At 43.0% G+C, this 26,390-nt stretch overlaps 1 protein-coding gene and 1 long non-coding RNA gene across 3 annotated transcripts in view; one reads left to right on the forward strand and one right to left on the reverse strand.

Annotated features, from left to right (window-relative positions):
* Positions 1-9,126, reverse strand: part of LOC112630374 — a 16,142-nt gene extending 7,016 nt beyond the window's left edge. The window contains exons 1-2 of the long non-coding RNA XR_003120859.1: positions 8,921-9,126; positions 2,046-2,516 (exon numbers count right to left, since the gene is read on the reverse strand). This is a non-coding gene — a long non-coding RNA (uncharacterized LOC112630374). The remainder of the gene's footprint in view (positions 1-2,045; positions 2,517-8,920) is intronic.
* BAALC (BAALC, MAP3K1 and KLF4 binding) overlaps positions 1-26,390 on the forward strand; it is an 82,069-nt gene that overhangs the window by 23,266 nt on the left and 32,413 nt on the right. The gene's annotated exons all lie outside the window — the stretch shown is intronic.

The following is a 26,390-nucleotide window of genomic DNA, read 5'->3' on the forward strand; positions in this document are numbered from 1 at the left end:
CCTTCCTTCCTTCCTTCCTTCCTTCCTTCCTTCCTTCCTTCCTTCCTCCCTTCCCACAAATATTCTTCAGAACCCACTCTGGAATGAGTGCTGTTTTAGATGCTGGGGTTTGAGCAGTGGACAAGACCAAGATTCTTCTCTCAGAGCTTACATTTGGGTTTGAGCTAATGGTGATGGGTAGAGAAAGAAATAACCAAGGCAATTTCAAACATTGGTAAGCACCATGAAGAAAACCAAGATAATAAAATAGAGAATGACTGGATATGGGGAAGCAGATTGGGTGGTGAAGGAAGGGGTCTTTGAGGAAGGAGCTAACTTGTGAGTGAAGAGCAGGAGCTGCCTTGTGAGCATTAGGGGATAGAGTGCTCCAGGAAGGGCCCCCAGCAGTGCAAAGGCCCTGAGACAGGAATGAGCTTGATGTGTTTGAGGCCCAGAGTGAGGTGAAGGTAACTGGGGGAAACTGGCGGGGAGGGATGTCGGGTAGGAGAGGATGTCTGTACGGATGTAGACTATTTAGGGCCTTGTGAGTGATGGGCAGGGGTTTGGGCTTTATTCCAGTGTCAGTGGAAGCAGAGATAGGATTGTGTGTCCCTGCTGGAACCTCTAAATCTCTCGTTTACTTCTGACTTTTCTTCAGTTCATTTTTCACATTCCTGCCAAAGAGTCTTTCTGGAGGATGGATGTGGTTGTGTCACCCTTGTGCCCAATAATGTTTCATGACTGCTATTTCCTACTAGACAAATGATGAAATTCTTGGCATGGCATTCCAGGCCTTCAGCCATCAGGTCTGAGCCTTCTATTTCTGCCAATTCCACACTATTGAGTCCTCACTGGGCCTGCCCTTTCCTTCCTTCTCTGTGTCTTTAGTCTTGCAGCTTCCTCCGATGGAACATATTACCCTCACCCTTACTCATTGTACAAATCTAACCCAAAAGCCACTCGCTCTGCAAAGCCTCCCTAGGCCCTCCCCAAGTGGAATGAATCTCTGTTTTCCCCATATGCCTTTTCTTCTCATCACTATTTCCACTGCTCTATGGTCAGCCTCTGCACATGTGTGCAGGTCTGCCCTTCCCCGGGAATGAGTGTTTCTTGGGGTCAGGAATTGGGTCTTGCTCATCACCCATCCCCTAAAAAGGCTTGCCATTACTGTTGTCTGAGATTGACAAGCTAGGAACACACTTACTTTGGTATCTGTCTTGCATTTGAAGACTGTGATAGGCTATTGCTTCGTTTCAAAACTGTGGGATTTGGGGCATGGCTCCATGGACATCCAGCTGTGTGGTTGCATAGCTGCCTAATTGTGTGACTGTTTAGCTGCATGAGAATATGGAAGCAGAGCTGTCTGGTCACAGTTTGCATGGTTCCATGGCTGGGTGACTCCACAACTTTGACAGAAAACCTTCCCTTTGCATTTCTGTGAGTTACATCATGATTTCTACCAGCATTCTGAAGCTGACTATATTTTCTACAGGAGAGCCATTCGCATCTTGGGTGGGACTGCAGCAAGCGTTGCTGAACACTAAGCATCCTTTCACTCTCCTACCAAATGCAGTATGGCCCCCTTGTCATCAAGACAACCCCAAATGCCCCTGGTCCTTTACACAAACTCCCCGTCTCCCTGCCGGTTAAGATCCCTAGATTATGAGCACAAGGGGAGTTAGGTGAAGGAAAAGCTACAAAGAAATTAAGTTCTGCTCATTAGAAGAAGCTTGGAGCTGAAAAAGGATCCAAATAATCATTGAGTACAAATGATTATTTGTACTCTGAGGATTTTAAGAGGCAATCAAGACCCAAGAGCTTCACCACCTTTCCTGAAGTCCCATAGTTTGTCAGCAACAGAACCAAAACTAGAATGCATTTTCTTATCTGTAAGATGGAGATTTACAACGAATTTGTTTTTGCATAACAAATACTTGTATATTTTACTTCTTCAGCCTGCCACTGTTCTAATTGTAAAATAAAACTAATTGAATACTTGTGGCAACCCCATGGGGTCAGACAACCCCTGCTTTGCAGATGAGCCACACAGTTAGTAAGACACTTACCCTCTTTGTGCTACAGTTCTCCTAAAAATACACCCCCAGAACACTGAGGTGCACACTGAATTCTGTAATGTAATGTATGCCGAGGACTCAGCCAGTGCTTGATACATGTTAGCCATTATTTATTACAGCTGTGACTGTCTCTCCCCGTGTGACTGGGGCTCCTCCCAGGGGACTCTGCTGCATCGAGTTGTGTAAGTGCAACTCCTTTTAGTTGTCCCAGGTCTAAGTATCATCCAAGCAGATTCTCCATTATTTGCTTTTCCTGAAATGGCCACACACAGTCAACGTGGGATGAGGACATGTCCTTGGGAGAGGAGGTCGTCTTTGCATCATGTCTTTTAGGGACTCAGAATTTAATTTTCTGCCATTCCATGTCTTGCTTGATTCTTAGAGTCACTCGCTTCTGTAACCTTTGTTCCTGCTAGTGTCTGTTCTTGGAATGCCGCAGGCCCGCCTGCTGGTTGTTTTGTTCTAGAGAGTGGGAGAACCAAGAGGGAAGAGATACAGATAAAGAGAAGGAGAAGCTAAATTTCCATCACTGGAAAAGAGCCAGAGAGCCCTGCTTCCTCACACTCCTTTTTCTTTTTTTCTTTTTAAGCCTCAGGAATATTTTCTTTGTTTCCAGGGACCTCCTGGAATCCAGGCTTGAAGTGGAGCAGATGTGTGGGTAGGTAGGGGAGACAAAGGGCCTGAGGGCAGAAACCGTTTTGTTTTTTTGTTTTTGGAATGGACAGTGACACTGGCAAGGAGATTCTCCCACAGTCAGCATGCTGGGGAAAGAAAGATAGTGATTTTACTGTTGTCTTGAAAGATCTGATTTTATTTTTTTGGAAACCTCCAGAATGCTTAAATAAATATATTTGAATGCATCTCTGGGTTGTTGAATTTGTTGGAACCCAATGAACACATTGACTATTAATGAGGTGCTTGTGCTCCTTTGAAAACCTGGTAATAATCCTCTTAAAAGAAAATTGTACCTATTTAATATCTTTCTTTGTGTATAATGCTAAATATGGCATCTAAATTGGATTTATAATCCACAATGCCCAAAGTGACTTCACTTGGCAGTCAAAGGATACTTTAAGATGCTTTAAATCTATATGGACTCTGAAAATACACATCTTCCAGGTTAATTCTAATGATTGGTTTGTAGGACAAATGGGGAACCTATTTCTAAGAATGATACCTGAGGTGAAATGAAACCCTTTGCCTTCATGAGTCTCTAAAGTCCACTATTATGACCTAAATGGTCCCATGAGTATTTATTTTGCTACCTAAATTTTAATTTTCTTTGATGTGGATTTTGCCATTGGGATTATATAGAAATAGACATTATTGAAAGGCTTAAGATACCAAGATAGACCAAATATAAATGTCCTTTCAGACAGGGCAGTGGCCTTACCCTAAATGAAATAATAAATTTATTTATTCAACAATTATTTAGGGTGCACTTTCAAAGTGCTAGACATAGTCCTAGGCACTCAGGCTAGATCTAGGAGGAGCCCTTGTGGAGTTTGCAGTCTAGAGCAGCGCTGTCCAGAGACTCAATGTTCTTTGCATTGTCCAATACAGCCTTGTGACTATGGATCACTGGAAATGGGGCTAGCGCTGCTGAAGAACTGAATTTTTCACATGATTTCATGTTAATTTAAATTTGCATAGCCTGGTGGAGCTGGCAGCTACCATACTGGACAGCACAGGCAGAAGAGGTAGATAGCAAATGAACTCACACAATTAATTATTATTGTTGCAAGTGCTACAAGAGAAGTCAGATACAATGAAAAGTTGGTATGGGGAACATTTCTAGCAAAAGGAACAGCATGGGCAAAGGCCTTGAGGCAGGAAGAGTTTGGCACTTTCCAGCTATTGAAGGACAGCAATGTTATTGGAGCATCATGCAAGCCATGAGTGAGGGGAGGCAGTGCTGGGAGCAGGAAAGGCTGGATCACATGGGAGCCTGTAGGCCACATTGAGGAGCTTGGACTTTATCCTAACAGCGATGAGAAGCCTTGGATGGGTTTTGAGCAGGAAAGTCCCTTGATCCAATTGCATTACATTTTAAAAAAGATATTCATCAAATATAGCTTTTGTTTTTAGCACAGATGCCAATATCTCAGAAATCTTAGCTGACTCTTAGATTATGTGACATTTCCCAGTTTTATTTTTTCATAGTGCCTGACTTTTCTTTCAGAGCACTTACATTTATAATTAACTAATTGTGTAAATTAGTTTGTTATTTATTTCTCCTTCTACCTGTGCCGTCCAGTGTGGTAACCACTGGCTCTACTGGGCTGTATACCGCATGCATAAAATTTAGACAAAGAGTTCTAAAAGGCTTGCTATGAAAATCAACCCTGTTATGCATCCCAGTTTATCAGTTCTCGTGGAGTAACCACTATCAACTTTTTAAGTTCGCTCTCTTGTTTTATTTCCTTGTCTCTAAATAATTGACAAGTCATACTCTTTTTTTGTTATTATACTTTAAGTTCTAGGGTACATGTGCACAATGTGCAGGTTTGTTACATATGTATACATATGCCATGTTGGTGTGCTGCACCTGTTAACTTGTCATTTATATTAGGTAAGTCTCCTAATGCTATCCCTCCCCCAACCCCCGACCCCATGACAGGCCCCAGTGTGTGGTGTTCCCCACCCTGTGTCCAAGTGTTCTCGTTGTTCAATTCCCACCTATGAGTGAGAACATGCGGTGTTTGGTTTTCTGTCCTTGCAATAGTTTGCTCAGAATGATGGTCTCCAACTTCATCCATGTACCACATTTTCTTAATCCAGTCTATCATTGATGGACATTTGGGTTGGTTCCAAGTCCTTGCTATTGTGAATAGTGGCACAATAAACATACATGTGTATGTGTCTTTATAGCAGCATGATTTATAATCCTTTGGGTATCTACCTAGTAACGGGATGGCTGGGTCAAACGGTATTTCTAGTTCTAGATCCTTGAGGAATTGCCACACTGTTTTCCACAATGGTTGAACTAGTTTACAGTCCCACCAACAGTGTAAAAGTTCCTATTTCTCCACATCCTCTCCAGCACCTGTTTTTTCCTGACTTTTCAATGATAGTCATTCTAACTGGTGTGAGATGGTATCTCATTGTGGTTTTGATTTGCATTTCTCTGATGGCCAGTGATGATGAGCATTTTTTCATGTGTCTGTTGGCTGCATAAATGTCTTCTTTTGAGAAGTGTCTGTCCATATCCTTTGCCCACTTTTTGATGGGAGTCATACTCTTTCTTGGTGTTTCAGTCTAAGGCCTGATCTGTTGATTACCCACATGAAAGGTGAGGGTCTTTCACCTCCATCCCACCACTGCCAATACATTGTAGCATAATTCGGTTAGATCAGTGTTCATTGTTGGTATTTTGTTAACACTTTCGCAGCTAAACCAGATTGGGATTACTTTTCCTTTCACAGATGATATTTTATTTTTGCTGCATTAAAAAAATTTTTTTTAAATGTGAACTCATCACTAATTCACATCAAACCTTCTTCTGGTTGTGTAAATCTCTCTTCAACAAGTTTGAGCACATTAGGAATTCTATCACTTTTTTTTTTTTAAATTGCCCTTGGAGCTTTCTGACCTGTTCCAATCTGGGCTGGTTGCTGTCCAGGCTGGCTGCATACCTCTTGGCCCAGACTCTTTCTTTGACATTAACCTGAGGATTTCCTTGGCTTCTCTCCTGTGTTGAATTGATCTCATAGTTCCTGTATTCTGTGTCTTTCTCTTCCTTGGTTTGTACTCTTGTTTGGGCAAGAACATCCTGAAGTAGCTTTCTACGTGAGAGGTGACATTTGTTTGAGACTTTGCTTTTCAAAAAATTTTTTATGCCTTGTACATTTAATTGATAGTTTGGCAGGGTGTAAAATCACATTTCCTTAGGGTTTTGAAGGTGTTGACAAGTCTGATGTCATTCTGATCCTCAATCCTTTGTATGAGGTTTATCCTTTCCTCCTGCCCCCATCCCTCTGTGTGCCTTTAAAAAAAAAATCTCGTAGCCTTCAATTATGAAAACATTTTCTCAAGTTATTATTGTTATTCTTTTTTACCCTAGGCTGGTCCTCTAATTTTCTTATCTTTCCTCTCGTATCTTCCATCCTACTTTTTTTGAGATTTCTTCCATATTGTCTTCCAAATTTTCTTTTGAATTTTTCATTCCCTCTACCTTATTTTTAATTTCTAAGAACTCTTTTTTGGTTCTCTGAATGTTCCTTTTCATAGCATCTCATTCTCAGTTTTTTAGATGCAATATCTTTCTGATTATAACATTAATTAGGTTTTCTCCCCTTATCGAGTTTGTTTTATGTCCCCTCTGTCTGTTTTGTTGGCCTTTCTCTTGTTTGGAGGCTTTCCTCTAATGTCTGCTGGCCCTAAACTGTTGACTCATATTTAAGGAGAGAGCACTCTGACGTTGGTTGGAAGCTCCATTTATGAAGTTGGGCTTAAGGTCTGCTGTCTTCATGTAGAGTATCTGGCTGGATCATTCCTTTCAGGAACTTTTGATGTCTGTATTTTCAGGCCTTTTTGAGGGAAAGGGATTGATCAGATTCCACTGAGCAGACTCTCCCAGTTTCCTACCTGGAGGGCGCATGCCTGACTGAGTAGGGGAAGAAGCCTGGAGTCCCAGTGCTTCATATTTTCAGCACAATAGCCCCGACCTCAATTGTTCTAAGTGATCCTCTGCCCAAAAAGTGTCACCAGGAAGTTTTTTACTAGAAAATAAAACAACTTCTTTCAGGGTGAAGGACGGGCAGTCATTCAGATTTGGTATTTTGGGGAGAGGTCCTTGGGTTCCAACTGTTTCTTAAGCCAGTTTTCCACAAATCCTTTCTCTCCCCCTTCCAAAGATATCTAGCATCTTCAATTCCTGAGTTCCTTGGGGATAGAGGGATAAAAACCACGTTGTATTCAAGTTTTCTTTTCTTTTTTTTTTTTTTTTCCCCCTTAGGATTCAGATTTCTTGAACTGCTAAGATAGTAAACACTTGCCTATCTCCTTTCCAGCTTCCAAAATTTTGTAGTACATCTACTCTCTGTTCTTTTTCCTATGAGTTCATGCCTCTAAACGTTCTCTTATGTTTGTTTTAGTGGGACAGAGCTCATTGCATTTGCAATGACAGAATTTGCCATTTAAAAACTGGAATTCAACGAGCTTTTTTTTTTTTTTTTTTTTTTTTTTAAAGTCCCTTGGTTATATTGTAGAAAATGGACTTCATGGTTCTGTTGGTTTTGTATTGGATGGTATAGAGAGTAGAATGGTATCCCCGAGAAAGACATGTTGAAGTCCTAACTCCCAGTACCTGTGTGTGGCCTTATTTGGAAATAGGGTCTTTACAGATGTAATCAAGGTAAGATGAGATTATACGATATTAAGGTGAACCTTAATCCAATGGCTAGTGTTCTTGTAAGTAAAAGGAAATTTGGACACAGACACAGAGAGAGAGAGGAGAATGCCATGTGCAGTGAAGGCAGAGATTGAAGTGATGCATCTACAAACCAAGGGACACTATGGACTGTCCGCAGCCACCGCAAGCTAGAAGAAGGCGTGGAACTGATTCTCAGGTCTTCCAGAAAGAACCAACTCTGCCAACACTTTTATTTCAGACTTCTAGCTCCCAGAACTGTGAGACAATAAATTTCTACTGTTTTCAATCACCCATTTTTGGGTTCTTTGTTACAGCAGTCCCATGAAACTAATACAGATAGGTATTAAGTTACGTGATTTTAGTATTCTTAGAAATGGGGGCCCTTTGAGAAACTTTCAATATTCTTAGAAATGGAAGATGCTTTGAGAAATGGAGGGTGATTTTCCCTGAAGCAGCAATTTATTCTCTATATAATTTGTTATCTGGCAGTTTCATTGAGTAAATGTCTTAATTATTCTTCAACACTATAAAATTGTCATGGTATAGAACACATCTGATGTGTCTTCTTCTTCTGGCTAACTTTTAAAATGCCAATCTGATTTATTTGGAAAGCTATCAAGCCAAACAGAACCAGCTGAACATTGAGAAGGCTAATCAGAAGAAAGAAAAAGGAAAAAAGAAAGAGAGAGAGAAGGGAAGGGAAGGGAAGAGAGAAAGAAAGGAAAGGAAGGGAGGGAGGGAGGAAGGAAAGAGAGAGAAAGAAGGAAGGAAAGAGAAAAAGAGAGAAAGAAAGGAAGGAAGAAAGGAAAGAAGGGAAGAAAGAAAGAAGAAGAAGGGGACGGGTAAGGGGAAGGGGAAGGGATGGAAGGAAGGAAATGAAGGAAGAAAATCGAGGAGGGAAGAGGAAAGAGTAAGAGAAAGAGAGAAAGGAGAAGGCAGGAGGAAAAAGCAAAGAAGAAAGGAGAAGAGAAAAAGAAAAGAAAAGAAAAGAAAAGAAAGGAAGGAAGGAAGGAAGGAAGGAAGGAAGGAAGGAAAAGAGAGAGTCCAAATATATCTTCATTCATTTTGACCTAAACTCTGGAAAATCTTCCAGCAATATGAACTCAATATCCAGATTCTAGTCCCTCCACACAGATTCTTCTAAGGACTTTCTGTTTTTGCAGTTGCCCTGGGGCTGTAGCTTTCCCAAAGAGCTAGAAAACACTAGTTCTAAAGGACACATTAATAAATGCAGGTGACCACAAGGACCTGTGGAGAACAAAGAGAAACAATGAGAAAAGCCCCAGGAAAGACCTCACTAACAGATTTTCTGTCTCCTTTGCATCTGTTTACCTCTCATGTCAGAGTGAGGACCAAGCCGGATGCAGGAAACCCAGGCAAAATCTGCTTCCCAGCAGAGTTCACTATTGGTGAAGAAATAGCCCAAAAACTAGATTTCACACAGTTCAAAAGCCAATTCTCACAAAATGAATTTGCCGCTTAGTGAACCCACCTGAATACCTAAGGTCTTTCCCCGGGTTTTGATTCTGTCTCAGCTGTTGCCGCAGCTGCCTTGGGTTGGAATTGTTAGTCCAGGAATTCTTCTAAGTGTGAATGACGGGCCTTTCCTTTAAATCCATTTTTGCTGTTTTATTTCCCCTAAACTTTCTCTTTGGGCTTCTGCTCTGCTCCTGTTCCTGCCCCTGCCTGTATCTACTTCTATATCCATGGGGCAGTGTTTGGGAGATTGGAACCCTGGGTTCTTTCTTTACCCCTGTTCAATGAAAAGAACATTTGACTAGCTCTTGGCTAGTATTTCTGGACTTTCAGTGAAATGGTTGTTGGTGAATTACAACTTGATAAAATGATCCAGAGGCCAGATGTCCTATCCAAGAAAGCATCTTTTGCTTTAGGAAGGCAATAGAAGGTCATTAGGATTAGGTAGCCTGAATTCTATTCTGGCTTGCTTTTTTTTTTTTTTTTTTTTTTTGAGACAGAGTCTCGCTCTATTGCCCAGGCTGGAGTACAGTACAGTGGTGTGATCTCAGCTCACTGCAACCTCGGCCTCCCGGGTTCAAGCAATTCTCCTGCCTCAGCCTCCTGAGTGGCTGGGATTACAGGCACCCACCACCATGCCTGGCTAATTTTTGGTAGAGACAGGGTTTCCACCATGTTGGCCAGGCTGGTCTCGAACTCCTGACCTCAGGTGAACCCCCTGCCTCAGCCTCCTAAAGTGCTGGGATTACCGACATACGCCACCATGCCTAGCCTCTGGCTTGCTTTTCACTCATTGAGGTAGAGCTCTACATCCCCAAGCTCCAGTTTCCCCGTAAAATGGAGATAATATTGCCAACTTCACAGATGTAAGGATTAAATGACCCTGGGGATAACTTGAATGCTTTTTTTAAAATTATGATTTACTTAAAAATGTGCATATTAAATCAGATAAAGTTACTCCTTATAGCTTACAAACAATTATAAAACAGAAATATGATTTACAAAGGAGAGAGGTGCAAACCAGGCCAGTGACATTCTGAATAACAGCATTAATCTAATAAAACAAGTAGTTTTGTTTTATGGAAACTGAATCACAAATATTGCTTTTAGTGGTAGAAAGATACATTTGCTTATTTTCCATTTCACTTTTGCCCACTGGATCCTTTTGATTTTTGAGGCACGATGGGCCGTCATTTGAATCGTTATCACTATCAGTTATTTTTCATTTTAACGGTGGTGCCAGCTTCAGCCATCCACTGCACTTACTATAAGTTGGTGCCTCTAAGGATGGAAACTGTGTGACACAGATGTGGATGCCACTGTTTCCATCACAGGGCTCCTGCACAGGTGAAGATTCAATGCTCTCACCTTCTTCTATATTTAAATGACTCAGAAGCTTTCATCCATGATACCATTTTGCTGTCATGAAGTATAGAGATCTCATTTATATCTTCCTTTCTTCATACTTCAAGACTACTGAAGGAGTTGATGCCATTTCAGCCTTTAAAACAATACAGATGTCAGCACCAAATCATGGAATTCTATTAAGTTGAGATCATTTGGATGATTCCAAATTTGCTAATAATAGTGTTTTTTTTTTGTTTGTTTTTTTTTCACAATTACCGTAAAACAGAAGAATGATAGTATATCCTCAGATCCCCCCAGGAATTTGCTGACTGTCACATTTTTAGGCAAATTGGCCAAAATGTAGGAAAGTGTCTGGCATGTAGTAGGTACCTGGTAAAGAAAAGTTTTTATGAAATTCACGCCAAAACCATCCAGGAAGGCCAGAGATTTCCAAACTTTAAAGTTCCATAACTGGACTTCAGTGATTCTATGTCTCAAAAAAATTAAAAAGCATTAGGGAAAACATTACTCAACTTAAACTTTGACAAAGTTGAATTGGAATATTAAGTAACTAGCAACACTGGTGCCAGAAGTGAGTAAAGTTGTTTGCAGAGTGCAAAGTTAGTCACGGTCCTTGCCTACAGACTTGTAGTCTACATAAGAACCAAAAGGGCCTGAAGAAATTACTGTAAAACCTGTCACATTAAGGAACAAGAGGCTATGGAAAGGACACCCATTCTCACAATGAGGAAGGTTGTCTTGTAGAGAAACTGAAGGCCTTCATCCATAGACAATCCAGAGCATGAAAATTACAGGGCCAGGATACAGAGCCGATTTCGGAAGATTCAAACCCCAGAAGCTGATAGCTGCTCAGACTGTGAAAGGGAATCCTGAATCCATTCTGCTGGCCTACCCCATCAAGATGGAGTTCTCACAGGAAAGGACAAATGCACAAATTCCAATGTGGTTGTCAGGGAACCCTCTGGCAAAACACCACCAAAAAAAAAAAAAAAAAAAAAGAGTGCCAGTGAGTGTGCCCTGGGAATAAAGGAGAAAGTCATTTTTGTGTTTGTTGGGAAGCAATTGTGGTGAGACTGGATCTTCTCACATTGGGCACAGCTAGGGGCCTGATGGCAAAGGAAACTGCATGCCTCGCTCCAAGAAGGGCTTCCCTCACAGGCTCACAGCATGGCCTGCTACTCTTCCAGCCGTGACCTTGGGACTCTGCTACAAGGCTGCCAGCTAGCTGATTTTCTGGGCTCAACTTGTGAAATGCAAAGATGCAGGCAAGGGGCAGAGAAAACCCTGGATGAATGCATTTGGAAATAGATCATGGGCAAATGGTAATTCATAGATGTTTGGACCTGGAAGAGACCTGAGGATAGAGAAAGTCACTTTTTTAGACTCACTCCAAGAAGGCAACTTGGCCATGCTTCATGGTTCGACAAGCTTGGGAAATGCTCCATACCCTGAACTCCTCTTAGAGAGACACAGTGTACATTCCCATAGTAATAGTTGGAACTATGTCACGTGGCCACATCTAGCTGCAAGGGAAGTGGGAAATGTCTTTTAGCTGAGCAGCAACAGATCAAGCTAAAAGCCAAGATTCTGTTACAATAGCAAAAGCAAAGGCCTCATATTGGAAGACAACTAGCAGTCTGACAACAGTCCCCCAACTTTTGGGGCATCATTTTGAAAAAATGGTAACCACTGCTAAAGGGGGCTTTTCACTTCCATTTCCATTGCATGGAATTATACCAGTTGATCTCCCCCCAGGATAACTCCAGGACAGAGCCTGTCAGCCTGTGGCGGAACTTCCTTATGCCCTGCAGTTACTCACCTCTCTGCCCTCCCTGCCCTAAATAGTTGAAAGCCCAGAGAGCTTTGTCTCAGGCCTCTTCATTTTGACTCAGCTCTCTCTTTCTCAGAGCTAAGCTGCAGAGACCTCATCTCTGCTTCACTTTCTTTCTCTCTACACAACTCCAAGTTTACTCACTTTCCTTTATTAACACAATCCTCTAATAGTGTGAACTACAACAAAAGGCAATACTGTGTGCTTTCATGAAAGCAAAAACATAAACAATTGAAAATGTGTGCAATTCAAATAGCTCAGAAATGATTTGTGTTTCTTTGCTTACTTATGTTGTAATTTTAGGACTGTTTTGTCATCATTTCTGAATGATATCCTTCTGTGAGGCTCCTGACATGATTCTTCTCTTTCTTAGTTAAATGGGCAAAGGAACTCATGTGTAAATCTATTAATTTGGGAGAATCTCAGAAGTCACCACCCCCAAGCGAATAGGCTTACTTCAGCAATTTGGAAGTGGTGCCTTAAAACCTTTGATTTCAATGGTCACATTTATAGCAAGGTAGTTGAATTTGAAGCAGGACTGAATTAAGAATAACTCCACTGAATGCCAGGAAACTGCCTTTGGGTGGCATTTGACTGGGCATGACCTCAGTTGTGGGCAGTCTCACTGGAGCAAAGAGCCCAAACCCCAAGGAGGCTTTTGAGACAAGGCCTGGGTGGAGAGGTCCTGCCTTGTCCACAGTGGAGCCACACTGGGGGTGTCATCTATTTATACCACTAATCCTATTCTGGACCAGGTCCCTGCTTGACATAGTATCCTCTCAATTAATTTGTAGAACAGCCTCATGAGGTTAGCATCACTATTCCCACTTTGTAGAAGAAATTGAGGCTTCGAGATATAAAAGAAGCTACCCAAAGTCACACGGTTGAAAGTGCCAGACTCAAGCCAAGCTTTGCTTTACTCTAAAACCCTTTTTTGAGACCACTGAGTCCCAGACTTTTGGAATTCATTGGCCAGTAAAAAGGAAAAAAAAAATGTGTACGTTTAAAAGAAAAAAAGGTGTGAGTGTGTGTGCGTGCTGATCGAGGTGCTAACGTTTTATTCAGGGGGGCATGAAAAAGACCTGTCATTTATTACTTCCACCATTTCATAAGAAAGGCTATCTTATGCATACCCATGCACACATGCACACGCACACACACTGCAGAAAGCACTGCTAAATAATTCAGAAAGTATGTACTAGCACTTATGATGTGCTAGGCACTGTTCTAGTCGTTGCAGAATATAATAGTGACAAAAAAAAAAAAAAAATTCCTGCCCTCATGCTTAAAGCCTAGGTACAGGGTAATAGATTTAAAACAAAGAAGAAGGAAAGGACATAGTGTTAATACATAGAACTAAGTGCTATAAGAAAAAAAAGAGAGGAGAGGGATAGATAGGTATGTGAGGAAGGAAGCCCTTCCTGAAGAAGGGACAGAAACACACCAATCTTGCTAAGAAAGGGAGTGAGCAATCCTAGCCCCCACACTAACCCACCGCACTATCTCATTTTTCTCGTTGTACCATGTGCCAGGGAAATTGTCTCTGTGACCCGCCTTTTGGAAACCTCTGCCCTGTGCTGTCCTAGCTCCACAGAAGTTGAAATGGGAGGGACCTGCATGAAGGGTTCAGACTCTGCTTCTAGTTCATTTCCTCTCAGGCTTCGTTGGCTGCAGTCTCATCTTGCCTCTGACATGATCAGGGAAATTTTTCATTTTGCCCCAGTGTGAATCAATAGTTTGAAGCAAGAACTGTGAATAAACACTTCTGCTTTCTGAGGGCAAAGGCTGCAGGGCTTCGCGTGCCTTCCTGCTGTGCTACCTCCCCTTTGCTGGACTTGTTGAATTAGTTTGAGCTGGTGGATACTTGTTTCATCTCCCCATGTGTTTCTAGCCTCTTGTGGGAAGAAAATTTAGACAAAATATGCTTGTGCTCATTTTATGAAGGTTTTCCTCTGGGTTTTTGTTGCTGAAGTTGTTAAAAGGGATATTTCTCAAACTATGAAGATGAAGAGCACATATGGATCTCAAAATTTCCTCTTGCTCTCTCTGTGTGTGGGTTTTTTTTTTTTTTTTTTTTTTGAGACAAAATCTCATTCTATTGCCCAGGCTGGAGTGCAGTGACATGATCTTGGCTCACTGTAGCTTCAAACTCCTGGGCCCAAGTGATCCTCCTGCCTCAGCCTCCCAAGTAGCTGAGACTGCTGGTGTGCACCACCACTCCCAGCTAACTTTTGTATTTTTTGTAGAGATGGGGTCTTACTATGTTGCCCGGGCTGGTCTCAAACTCCTGGCCTTGAGTGATGCTCCCACCTTGGCCTCCCAAAGCCCTGGGAGTTTATAGGCATAAGCCACTGTACCTGGCCTTCTCCTTCTCTAGGTAGCCACCTATCCCATGCAGAACTCCCCATTATCTTCGCAGTCTGTATTCTCCTAGAACCACAGTTTCTGGTTTTTACTCTGAGTACAGCATTCCAATTTCTCACAAAATTCCAATTTCTCACAGTAAATAGGGCAAGGTGGTGCTTGGAATCACAGAGACTAGAGTTCTAATTGTTGCTCTACCTCTTACTAGGCTGAGACCTTGGGAAATTACTTGAACTTTCTCAATCCTAGTTTTCTTATCTGTTGCATTCCAGTAACAAGAGTCGTTACCTCATAGGATTGATGTGGATATTAAATGAAAGAACATATCATAAAATTTATTGAAATTTATTATGTGCAATGCACTATTCTAAGTGCTTTGTGTATGTTAACTAGTTGAATCCTCCACAAATTCCTTAAAATCAGAGATATTATTTTAGAGAAGAAGGAACTAAATCATGTAGAAGTTAGGCTGCTTGCTCAAGGTCACTGTGTGTTCCTAACATGTAGAGTGATGGTTTTCCTTAATATAATCTCTCGTGGGGAAATTAGGAACCATCTGGTCTTGTCATTGGAGCTCAGCTATCGAGTTGCTACTTAACAGGTAGTTTCATTAAAAAGCAAAGGAATATATCAAAGTGTATTTCTCAAAATGTTAAAAACTTAATTATCATACAAATAAATAGTGAGCAGGTATCACTATCTTTTTAACTCATTGATGAGGGTCACAGCCGGATGATAAAGTCAGCTCAAAAGAGGATATGAGGATGTGATTATTACAAGGGCAACATGAAGAATCCTTGTGGTGATGGAGCTGTTCTGTATCTTGGTTGCAGTGGTGGATACGTGAAAGTGCACATGTAATAAAATTGTATAGGATTAAATACAAATATACAAATGAGTACAAATTAAAACCAGGGAAATCTAAATAGGATTGGTGGATTGTACCAATGTCAGTACCCTGGATAGAATCTCGTACTACAATTCTGTAAGATGTTACCATTGGGGGAAATTAGAAAAGAGAATGGAGATCACTCTGTACGATTTCTTACAACTTCATGTGAATCTATAGGTGATTTTGAATTGAAAAGTTTAATTTAGGCTGGGCACAGTGGCTCATGCCTGTAATCCCAGCACTTTGGGATGCTGAGGTGGGCGGATCACAAGGTCAGAAATTCAAGACCAGCCTGGCCAACATGGTGAAACCCTGTCTCTACTAAAAATAAAATAATTAGCTGGGCATGGTGGCATGTGCCTGTAATCCCAGGTACTTGGGAGGCTGAGGCAAGAGAATTGCTTGAATGGGGACCCGGGAGACAGAGGTTGCAGTGAGCCGAGATTGTGCCACTGCACTCCAGCCTTGGATACAAAGTGAGACCCTGTCTCAAAAAAAAAAAAAAAAAAAAAAAAGTTTAATTTAAAAACAAAATAAATAAATGGCTCAAAAAAAAAAAGGGTATATGAGAAACCTTTAAAAAAAGGAAAGCTGAGATAAGATTGCTAAATTAAATATGAAACTAGTTACATCCTAAAAGACAAAACAAAACAAAAACAAAAAAGTCCCACAAAACCCAAACCGATAGTCTTTGGGGTTCTCTTCTCTATCAGACAGAAAAGAAACTCATCACACATGATCAGTTCTCAGAATTGTAAACTGTTTGGCCCTAATCAAATGCACAAACCAAGTTGCATGCTCTAGGCCAGGATCCCTCAACACCACCAGCACTATTGAAATTTGGGGCCCAAATAATTCTTTGTTGGGGGTGCTGTTGTGGGCATGTAGGATGTTTAGTAGCATGTGTGGCCTCTACAGCTGAAATGTCTCCACATGTCCACCGGGGATAAAGTCATGCTGGGTAGGAACCCCAGAACACCTTTAGGCGAGCTTGTTGGGAAGCGCTCCTAGCATAACGTTAATCATCTTTTCTGCATTATCCCAAACTCTGGATAATTGTTCTTCACAAATAAAACTACCAGTTGCAGGGTCACGGTGCTGAGTAGAAGCACAGTGTGCTCTAGGAGGAGTCACAGACTTTTAGCAGAACAAGATCCTTAGAGATTTACTAGGCCTGCCTCACCCTCCTCGTTTCCCAGCTGAGGAATACCAGTGGAGACAGCTCCCCTAAAGGCACAGCTAGTTCATGTGGGTGTGTCCAAGTCAATCCTGTCTTCTTTCAAAATGGATGTGAAGCAGTCATTACAAAGTCATTAAAACTTTGTAGGTGCCAATTATGTGCTATGCTCTGTGCTGGGCTCACAGCCAGGTGATGGCTAACAAAAGGTCCTGCTCTTGAGGCACTGATGGTCTTCCTGGGGAGATAAGGATGTAGGCAAATTATTACTGTGGGAGGGATATTTAGTAGTGCAGGCTGAGGATGAAGGCTGTGACGGCCTTAGAGTCTCAGGGATAAGCCCTAAGGGAGTCTGAGGAGGACCAGAATTCCCAGCGCCATGGTCAAAGAGAGGTGGTTGTACTCATTGCAGAGGGAAGTTGTTGTTCCTGGCTCAGAGGGAATGTGAGGCCTGAAAGCGAACCTGCCCACAGTGTAGGCCTGGGCCAGGTTCTGGGATTACTGGGAGGCCCAGAAGGCAATGATAAGCGGGGGCGGGGGAGTGAAGAAATGGGGAGCTGTGAAGAGAAAGTGGAAGAAAGGAACAGATTTATAGCCAAGAGATCAGGCCAAAGATAGGACAGGGTGGGTGAGTGGGAGGAATGCAATTCTGAGATGGAGAAATTAAGACAACTAGAGTTCCAGGAAGAAGAGAACAACTGGGTAAAACCACAGCAGTGTTTAGAGCACGGTGATGCCCGTGGTTTACTGTTAGTGGTCACTATGGTTTCCAGAAATCTGACTGCATGAATGGCACCCAGGATCTGAATCTGGGACTTCCTGGCTGGCTGCACCCTGCAAAGCTCATGTGCTTGGCCTCGGAGAGGAAAGGGACTGGAACTGGGACTCAGAACAAAAACTTGGCAGAGCATGAATCCAGGCCTGGCTGGCACAGGAGCTGCTTCCAAGATATTTTACATCCAAAGCACCAACCTCACATGTTGTGGCAGTTACAGGAAGGAGGCTTCCAACTTTAGCATCCTTCAAGCCGTTGCCTTGTTCCTCATGATTCACCAGGGAGAGAGAAACTGGAAAACAGGGACCAGAAGGATGTAGGGAGAGGATTAGACAAAATAAGGGCCAGAGCAAGGTGCAAAGTGGGGATGCTGCCCGACAGTTCCTTGGGGTTCAGCAGGCAAGCCTTCCTTGGGGAAAACCCTTTCAGGCAAGGAGGAGAACAAGTTGAGATATAAAGCAATGATCGTGTGAAAATAGATAGGATTGAAAATGAACCAAGACAATCTTTTTATCTGCCCAACTTCTTGAATTCAGGTGACTCTAGATGACCAAACATCTATGTAATAGCTTTTCTGTTATTCTTTCCTTTCTGGACAACTGGATTAGAAAACTCTAGTAAACCTCAGTTATAGCATCCCTGAAAACACAGCTCAAAAGGGGAAAAGTTGAAGAGAGCTGGCTTTCCTTTCTCTGGGATATAAGATGTAGAGTTTAGGTTTGGTGTTGAGGTTTTGAGGCCTTTTGGAATATTAAAAGGAAGAGAGAGGATTCTCAGGAAAGGATGGAGGTGCTGTAGGAACTGACTATCCCACAAGGGTTCCTCCCTGCCACTCCCTGGAGGTGAATGGTTGTGCTCTGGAGGTGGAAGGGGAGGGAATTAGCAATTTTGGAGTGTTCATCTTTGCAAAAGCTCCCTGGGTGAGTCAGTCTGTGAGCAGGGAGTTGCAGGAATATCTTTTTTTTTTTTTTTTTAAACAGAGTCTTGCTCTGTCACCCAGGCTGGAGTGCAGTGGTGCAATCTCGGCTCATTGCAAGCTCCGACTCCTGGGTTCACACCATTCTCCTGCCTCAGCCTCCCAAGTAGCTGGGACTACAGGCGCCCGCCACCACACCCGGCTAATTTTTTGTATTTTTAGTAGAGATGGGGTTTCACCATGTTAGCCAGGATGGTCTGGATCTCCTGACCTCGTGATCCGCCCGCCTCGGCCTCCCAAAGTGCTGGGATTATACGCATGAGCCACCGCACACAACCAGGAATATCTTTAGGTAACCCCATGCCACTAATAAAATTCCCCATGTCCTGTAGCTAAATAGTTTCTGTCTTAGTGTACATTGATTTCCTCGGGACCTAGGGCCATAGCTACAGGGGATTTGGACCTAATAGCCATAAAAAAATAAATGAGAATTTGGTTAATAGTAGCTAATATTAAAACTAATATTTATTAGCAGTTTCTATGGGCCAAACATGCTGCCTACTGGTGGTGGCACCCACTTAGGTAGCAGGTGAAAAGTTGGCTTCCTTTAACCTGGGATTTGCAACCAAAGTTAAAAACTCCAAATCTGTATTATAGAACACACCTTATGCTGTTCATTGAACATAAAAAATGTATTCATATATATAACCATACTTTATCTACTGGATAGATTTTGCAGTGTCGTTCTGGGGCTGACTCCAGATCCCTCTCCGTGAGGATTTTGGGTGAAGCACCTAGCCGGGCATAAGACATGAAATTTCCTGTCTGCTTCATCCAGAGCCTTTTCTTCTTTTGTCTTCCTCATTCTGCATCCTTTGCTGTTTCACATCCCACCCTGGTTTACCACAGAATTAATTAGCCTCCAAGGAACCCCCATTTCTTCATCTGCGGGTGTGCAACATCTCAACTGTAACTACATTTTCTGAGGCTCCAGCTGGCTCCCTTCCCAGTATCTTACTGTTTAGATCCGCACAAGGCTAGGGCTTTGGGCTTTTGAACATTTACTGCCCTTTGATGTGACCTCTGCAAAGTGCCTGCTTCAGCTGCTCTTTCGCCCAAATGGCTTTTATTGCCTTCTCCCTCATTCTGCAGTGTTGAGAAGAGGGACAGAAAGGCTTAACATGTGGTTATTACATATGGAACACCTGGGCTTTTAAGAGAACAAATTTTCCGTCTGACAATCAATGATCTCTAGTGAGATTTAAGTGTGGATTTAACATGAAGTAAGTGACAAGACTCACACTGTCTTCATGACTTCTGGAATCCAGAGGAAGGAGCAGGTAGGAAGAGGTTTCCATCCTCACAGCGTTTGACTGTGAAGTCCTCATAGTAGAGACCCTGTGTTGTTGATTATTACTGTGTTGTCCACTTGGTCCATACATCTCCATTAAGAGGGCACTAACTGACCAGGAATTCCTGAGGTCTGCGTAATCCCAAGATGCTTATCCGTGAGAGAGCTTTCAGCTGCAAGTGACAGAATGACCTACCAGGCTGCTAAGTAGCAAGGAATTTGTTATCTCCACAGCAAGAAACTCAGAGGCAGGGAGGCTCCAGGTCGAGCTAACTCCATAGCACAGGGAGGCTAACTCCATAGCACTTCTTCCCCATGAGGTCAGATCTTCATTCACTCTCAGGCAACACCATTCAGAGGCAGGAAAGGAAGTTTCCTCCATTATCTTTTTCCCAGAAGCCCCACAGAAGATGACCTTGACATATCATGGGGCAGAATTAAATCACATTCTCACCATAGAACACATCACTGGAAAATGAGAGGATTTAACCATAACTATCTCAAACCAGTCATACTTTATTCCCTGGGACTGGGGGAAGTGCTGCTGGGGAGCTGGGAGAGCCAAGATTGCCATTTCAGCCTTTGTCACAGGAAATTAGGTCTACCAAGAAGAGTGAAAATGGCTGTTGGGTGGGCACCGGCAAGATGGCCAAGAGTCCTTTGTCAGAATGTCAAAGGTGATGGGAAGTGGAGAAGAACATGAAACGTCTTATTTCCCTTTTGAGTCCTAACCACTTCCACTGTTCTTACTTCCTGGTTTTGCCCATTAGCCCATTACCCTCTTGCCTTTGCACTTGCCTGGAGAGACAACCGTTTAGGGGCTCTGCTGGTTCAAGAAGGACTGTGCAGGTAGCGTGGCCACACACCATGTATAGGTAAGAGAGGAGATGGCGGGGGTGGGGGGACAAGATCTGGGGAGGTGGGTATGGGACAACCCTGCAAAACCAGGTAATTTATAGCTCGGGAGAGCCTCTCAGGCTCAGACATCACGAGGCATGTTTTCTGGCAGTGGGTGGACACTCAGGCTTCAGTATGACTGCCATGGAATTGCTAGCAGTGGTCAGTTCTTTTCCAGCAAAGTTGTAGTGAGTAGCTATCCATCCCTGCCACCTCTGCTCCATATCTGCTCATGAACCTAGGCATATAATTACTGAAGCTAGTTGCAGGCACAGAAGTTATGGTGGTGTCACTGGAATACCCAAGTTTACAGAGCACCATTAGGTATTAACTGAATTCCTGGGCATGGTCCTTGAAAACAGAATGGGAAACTCCCATGATGTCAAGTGTGTTTGTTCCCATTGCTACTGCAACAAACTACCACAACTTTAGTGGCTTGAACAATACAAATGTATTATCTTCCAGCTCCATAGGTTAGAAGCCTGATATGGTCTCCCTGGGCTAAGTTGTCAGCAGAGCTGCATTCCCTACTGGAGGCTCCTTGGGATAATCCATTTTCTTTACTTTTTCAGCTTCTAGAGGCAGCCTGCATGCCTTTGTTCATGGCCCCTTCCTTCGTTTTCTCTCTGTGCCTTTTAAAAACAGTCATATCTCCTTTAAGTCTCTCTCTTCTAGCTCCCTCTTTTATCTTTAAGGACTTTGGTGATTACATTGGGCCCACTAGGATATTTCAGGATAGTCTATTTTAAGACCAGCAGATTATCAACCTTAATTCCACTTACAACCTGAATTCCCTTTTGCTGTGGAACCTCATATATTCACAGGTTCCGGTGCTTAGGAGTGGACATCTTTGGGACCGAGGGTTACTCTGCCTTCAAACCATGTCACCAGAGTTGTGCTAATACACAGAGAGCTGCAGGGGATGAGATCTGCCATTCATTGAGCACCTTCTGTGTGCCAGACAGTGTTAGGTACCTTATAAATGATTTCACTGCATCCCCCAACATTCAATCCTTAGTTTGCAAGTGAGACAATGATGGCTCAGAGAGGCTTAGTGACTTGCCCAAAGTCATATAGCTGGTGACGACAGAACTCAGTCCATCTGTCCTCCAGTCCATGCTGCCTTGTGTTACCCTTTGCTCCCTCCCAGATAGTTCCAGAGGCTTCAGCATGTGCATGAGCACATGCGAGTCTATATGGGAGGGAGGACAAAAACATAGTAAAAAGTCACCTTCTGAATTTGAAGCTAAAGAGGTTCAACTTAAAATAGATGAGTGTAGCAACCAGATGTGGTGACTCACCCAGGGCAGAACTGGTGACTGTTCGGCTGCTGACAGCCAGGATGCAGGCTCAAGAGACCCATGTGGACTAAACCACAGAGAGCCGTCATTTATTCTGTTGATTTATGACTTGCCCAAGTGTGGGAAATGGGTAATAAGAATGTCTCAGTGTTTATCCAGCCCTCCGTAAAGGAGAGATCTATGTCCTTGGGCATGGTGGCACGATGGGCAGGGGAGCGGTGTTCCTGTCCCCGGCTTCACCACTCCCTAGCTTCCGAAGAGTAGCCTCAACACCTAATTCTGTGTGCACTGATTCTGTACATACCAGGCAGCTTTCTGCCTGATTTGGTATCTTTATAGCTGATTGCCTCTATTGCAAAAGCGTAATTGAAGTCTCAGCCAGGCCCTGGTTGCTGCAAGATGATTACTTGACTCAATCTAGATGGTCTCTCCTCATTTCTGTCTTTAACCATTCCAAACTTGCCCGACTCCCAGCATGGCCCCACCCTCTCCAGGGAGCACCACACTTTCTGCTCATGCAGAGAAATGGGCCCATGAAACTCTTCAAATTGTCTCCTCCTACTTTCCTAATTTTTCCTCTGTGTTTTCATCTTCTTTTGGATTGTTCCTCATTTCTTATGTTTTTCCCTATACTAGTTTGGAGTCCTTGCATTCTCTTTCTATTCTCATGGTTATCCTAAAGTTTATATACACATAATTTATCGAAGTATAAAGATATCAATATCATTCCCTGTTCCTATGTCAATTTAATTTCTTGCTATAACAAAGGCATCAGTGCTTCAGAATAACATACAGAGCTCTGCCCTAGGCCTCAAAATTGACTCCACAGAGACTGAGACTAATGACACCTCACTGAGCTGTCTGTGGACACTAGAGGGACTGGGATTGTAAACTGGATTCTCTGTGATACTGTGTTTCTTTCCTCCCCAAAATGGCACCATTTTTCATTTGAGAAAGGATTATCATCTAGCACTGGGGGCAAACAGTAACCAAATCATTAATGAAATAGTCATTAATGAAGTCCAAAGTGTACAAAGGACTTTGAACTTGAAATACAAGTCACTGTGGCCACAGGCCTTGTGGGGACATTGGGTTACTTGTTCATCTCCTTAACTGCTTAGTACATTGTGCTTTATATGGATAAAAACAGCATAAATACGATCAAAAGCTGAAATACTAAAGCTCCCTTGAGATCTTTCTTCTTCCAGGATTAGCAAAGACAGTTGAGCAAAGGGAGAGATTTTGTTCCCGAGGGAATAGACAGCCCAGCTGGGGAGAGAAAACCTGGATACTTGGAATAAGGGAGGGATCATTTAGAGTTAAGCTGTGTGACACTAACTGCAGATGGCAGGCATCAGCAAGCAAGGCACTGATCAGAGGTCGCCCCCTCACTAGACTGTTAAGGTGAAGGAGGGAAGAAAGCATTCCAAGTAGGGGATCATCTGGAGCAGTAACACCCAGGTGGGCATGAGCCTGGCCTTTCTGAGGAGCCTAGGGATACCTACCCGACCGGAACCAAGCTTGATGATTACCATGAGCCCATAAGATGGAGCTCTTGCAAGCCAGGCAGAGGTATTTGGACCACGTGCAGTGGGGCAATACGGTGTGAGGGAGAAATACATGCTAAGGGAAGATCTGTCTTCCTGTCGTGATTAGGATGTGCTGGACAGTGGGAGGAAACTGGAGTCAAGGAGGTCAGCTGGAGGTTACTGCAGTAATCTAGAGGTGAAATGAGGTGAGCTGGACCTTTCCAGTGGAAGCATAGAGAACAAAGGGCGATTTGAGGAGATACACAGGGATTAGTGTCAGACGTGATTAGAGGTAATGAAGGAGAAGGGAAGGGAAGTGATAGCTCACCAGTTTTTAAGGTCAGAGGTTAGAAAATTGGTGGCATGTCTGACAGAAATGGCAGAGTCAGGAAGGGGAACTGGCTTGAAGGTAACATGGTAAATGCAGTTTGGACATATTGAGTCTAAAGTGACTCGAGAAACCACCATGTGGGAGAGTTAGACTTGCAGCTGGTTCTGCAGGGCTGTGAACATCACTTCCTGAATCGCTCCCTCACATCTCTCTAAATATCTCTTGAATTCATCCTGTTCAACTCTGCCCCATTGTTTGAGTGGAGGCTCTCGTCACCTCTTGCCTCCTATTACTACCACGGTAATAGGTCTAGCCAATTTTCCTTCCTCCAGTCTCACCCCCTTTCATCCATTCTCCTCCATGTCTTTGAACTTTTCTCTCATGTTTTCATTAAGGCTATATTTCTGTTTTCTTGACTATTCAGCAATTATCTAGGGATATTATAAAGTGTTGCAATGGAATATGAATGAGACTTTCTTTGCTTTTCTTTGAAAAAAGCAAGTAAAGAATTTAGATTACTTTCCAATAACTTATGAGTATTGAACATTATTTCTTTTAATCTAACGGCACTCCGGGACTAGACCACAAGGATGACATGATTTATAAGGACTTCATTGATATCCATTTTCAACTCCTGCCCTAGATCTGAGTGCCTGCAGGATGAAGATGGCAGTTTATGCCTCTGTGAGTCCCCAGAGCCTGGTGAAATGGCTGGCATGTATAGTCAGCAAATCCCAGTTGAGATGAACTGATGGGAGCAGAGAGTTGGGTATCAGATGTGAGTTAAATTAGTTGAAAACAGGCCGGGCGCAGTGACTAACACCTGTAATCCTAGCATTTTGGGAGGCTGAGGCGGGTGGATTGCCTGAGCTCAGCAGTTTGAGATCATACTGGACAATATGGTGAAACCCTGTCTCTACTGATAAAATACAAGAAACTAGCTGGGCATGGTGGCACATGCCTGTAGTCCCAGCTCCCTGGAAGGCTGAGGCAGGAGAATCGCCTGAACCCAGGAGGCAGAGGTTGCAGCGAGCTGAGATTGCACCACTGTACTCCAGCCTAGGTGACAAGAGTGAGACTGTCTAAAAAAAAGAAAAAAAAAAAAAGTTGAAAACAGATGTGGTTTCTGAGAGAGGAATATCTTAGAACAAAGAGTGGAGAACCACTTCTTAGGGTGACCACCTTCTTGGTAACACATGAGCTATGTGTGCTGATTTCTAGGACAGAAACTGCCAAGCCCTGGGTCAGTAGTGTAGAGTCTGGATAAGCCAGTCCCAATTCTGCCCTAAGTCCCTGCATGACCTTGAGTTCATGAGTATTTCCATAGGTATTCTTGTATATCCCTGAAGCGTGATCCAGGTATTTTGAATGGGAAACAAAGAAATAGAAACAAAGAAATATCAGTTTTGCTGCTGTTTTACACTGAAGAAAAAATACGGTACAGGAAAATCCCTAGAAGGGGTTTCAATTTTTCTGTCTTCACATACCCTGGTTCTAGTGTGCCGAACCAAGCAGAACTTCCGGTTCAAAATGGAATCCATACATCTAGAGTGGGGCCAGATCACACAAGCAGGTTATGGACTTTACGGATGATGATGCTCAAACTGTTCCATCAGAAAAGCCAGCCCCCTACATAAATATCAAGAACAGGAATATGATTTAAGGCAAATCCAACTGCATCCACTCCCAGAACTTTGCAGGCACTTGTCAAAAGGGGGAACTCAAATTAGATTTCTCACAAGAAAAAAGTAAGCTTAAACTTGCTTTTGAAGCTACCCAGGGAAAGCTACAGAGACAGGAATGGGAGTTTAAAAGCCAATTGCCCGCATTTCAGAAATACAAAATCAAATCAGCCCACTTGGAGTTTTTGTTTTATACTTTCAGTAGAAAACCCACAGCATCAGTGTCTTATGTGACTGCCAAAACAGAGAGTTTGGGTGTCAACAACTACTTAATTATTATTATTATTACTGTTGTTGTTATTATTATTTGAGATGGAGTTTTGCTCTTGTTGCCCAGGCTGGAGTGTAGTGGTGCGATCTCAGCTCACCACAACCTCCACCTCCCAGGTTCAAGCGATTCTCCTGTCTCAGCCTCCTGAGTAACTGGGATTACAGGCATGTGTCACCACGCCCAGCTAATTTTTGTATTTTTAGTAGAGATGGGGTTTCATCATATTGGTCAGGCTGGTCTCGAACTCCTGACCTCAGGCAACCTGCCCACCTCAGCCTCCCAAAGTGCTGGGATTGCAGGCGTGAGCCACCACGCCCGGCCAACTACTTAATTATTAATAGTGAGCTATGTAGTGAGTAGATTGTCAAACATCATCCTGTTCATCCTGACTGTGTCCTTTCTAAATTGTTACTGAAATCCTTCTTATTTAGATTGTGGCTATAGATACATGATCATCCTTATTAATTCACCATTGTTTTGCTTTTCCCCCTTTCTTTCTAAATAGTCAGTTACACTTATCAGGTGAGTTTTTTGGCAAAAGCCATCAATTCTGAAGTGGCACAATTCCCAGTTACAGCCTTCTGAGAGAGATTTCCAATTCAGCGAGTCCAGGTGGGAAGATAATACATTCAGATGGCCAAGGGAAACTCTAAAAGGAGGCAGCAGCCCCAAGGCAAGGCTCCCTTGGCTGGACTCCCTACTTCCAGGCTTGAGCCCTTCTAATGGATCCTCCACACGGTTCCTGGGCTGCCGTTGCCATGGGACAGCATCCACTCCTTAGCAAGATACATATGGCCGTGC

This window comes from Theropithecus gelada, chromosome 8 (genome assembly GCF_003255815.1).
Source record: "Theropithecus gelada isolate Dixy chromosome 8, Tgel_1.0, whole genome shotgun sequence".
Lineage (NCBI taxonomy): Eukaryota > Metazoa > Chordata > Mammalia > Primates > Cercopithecidae > Theropithecus > Theropithecus gelada.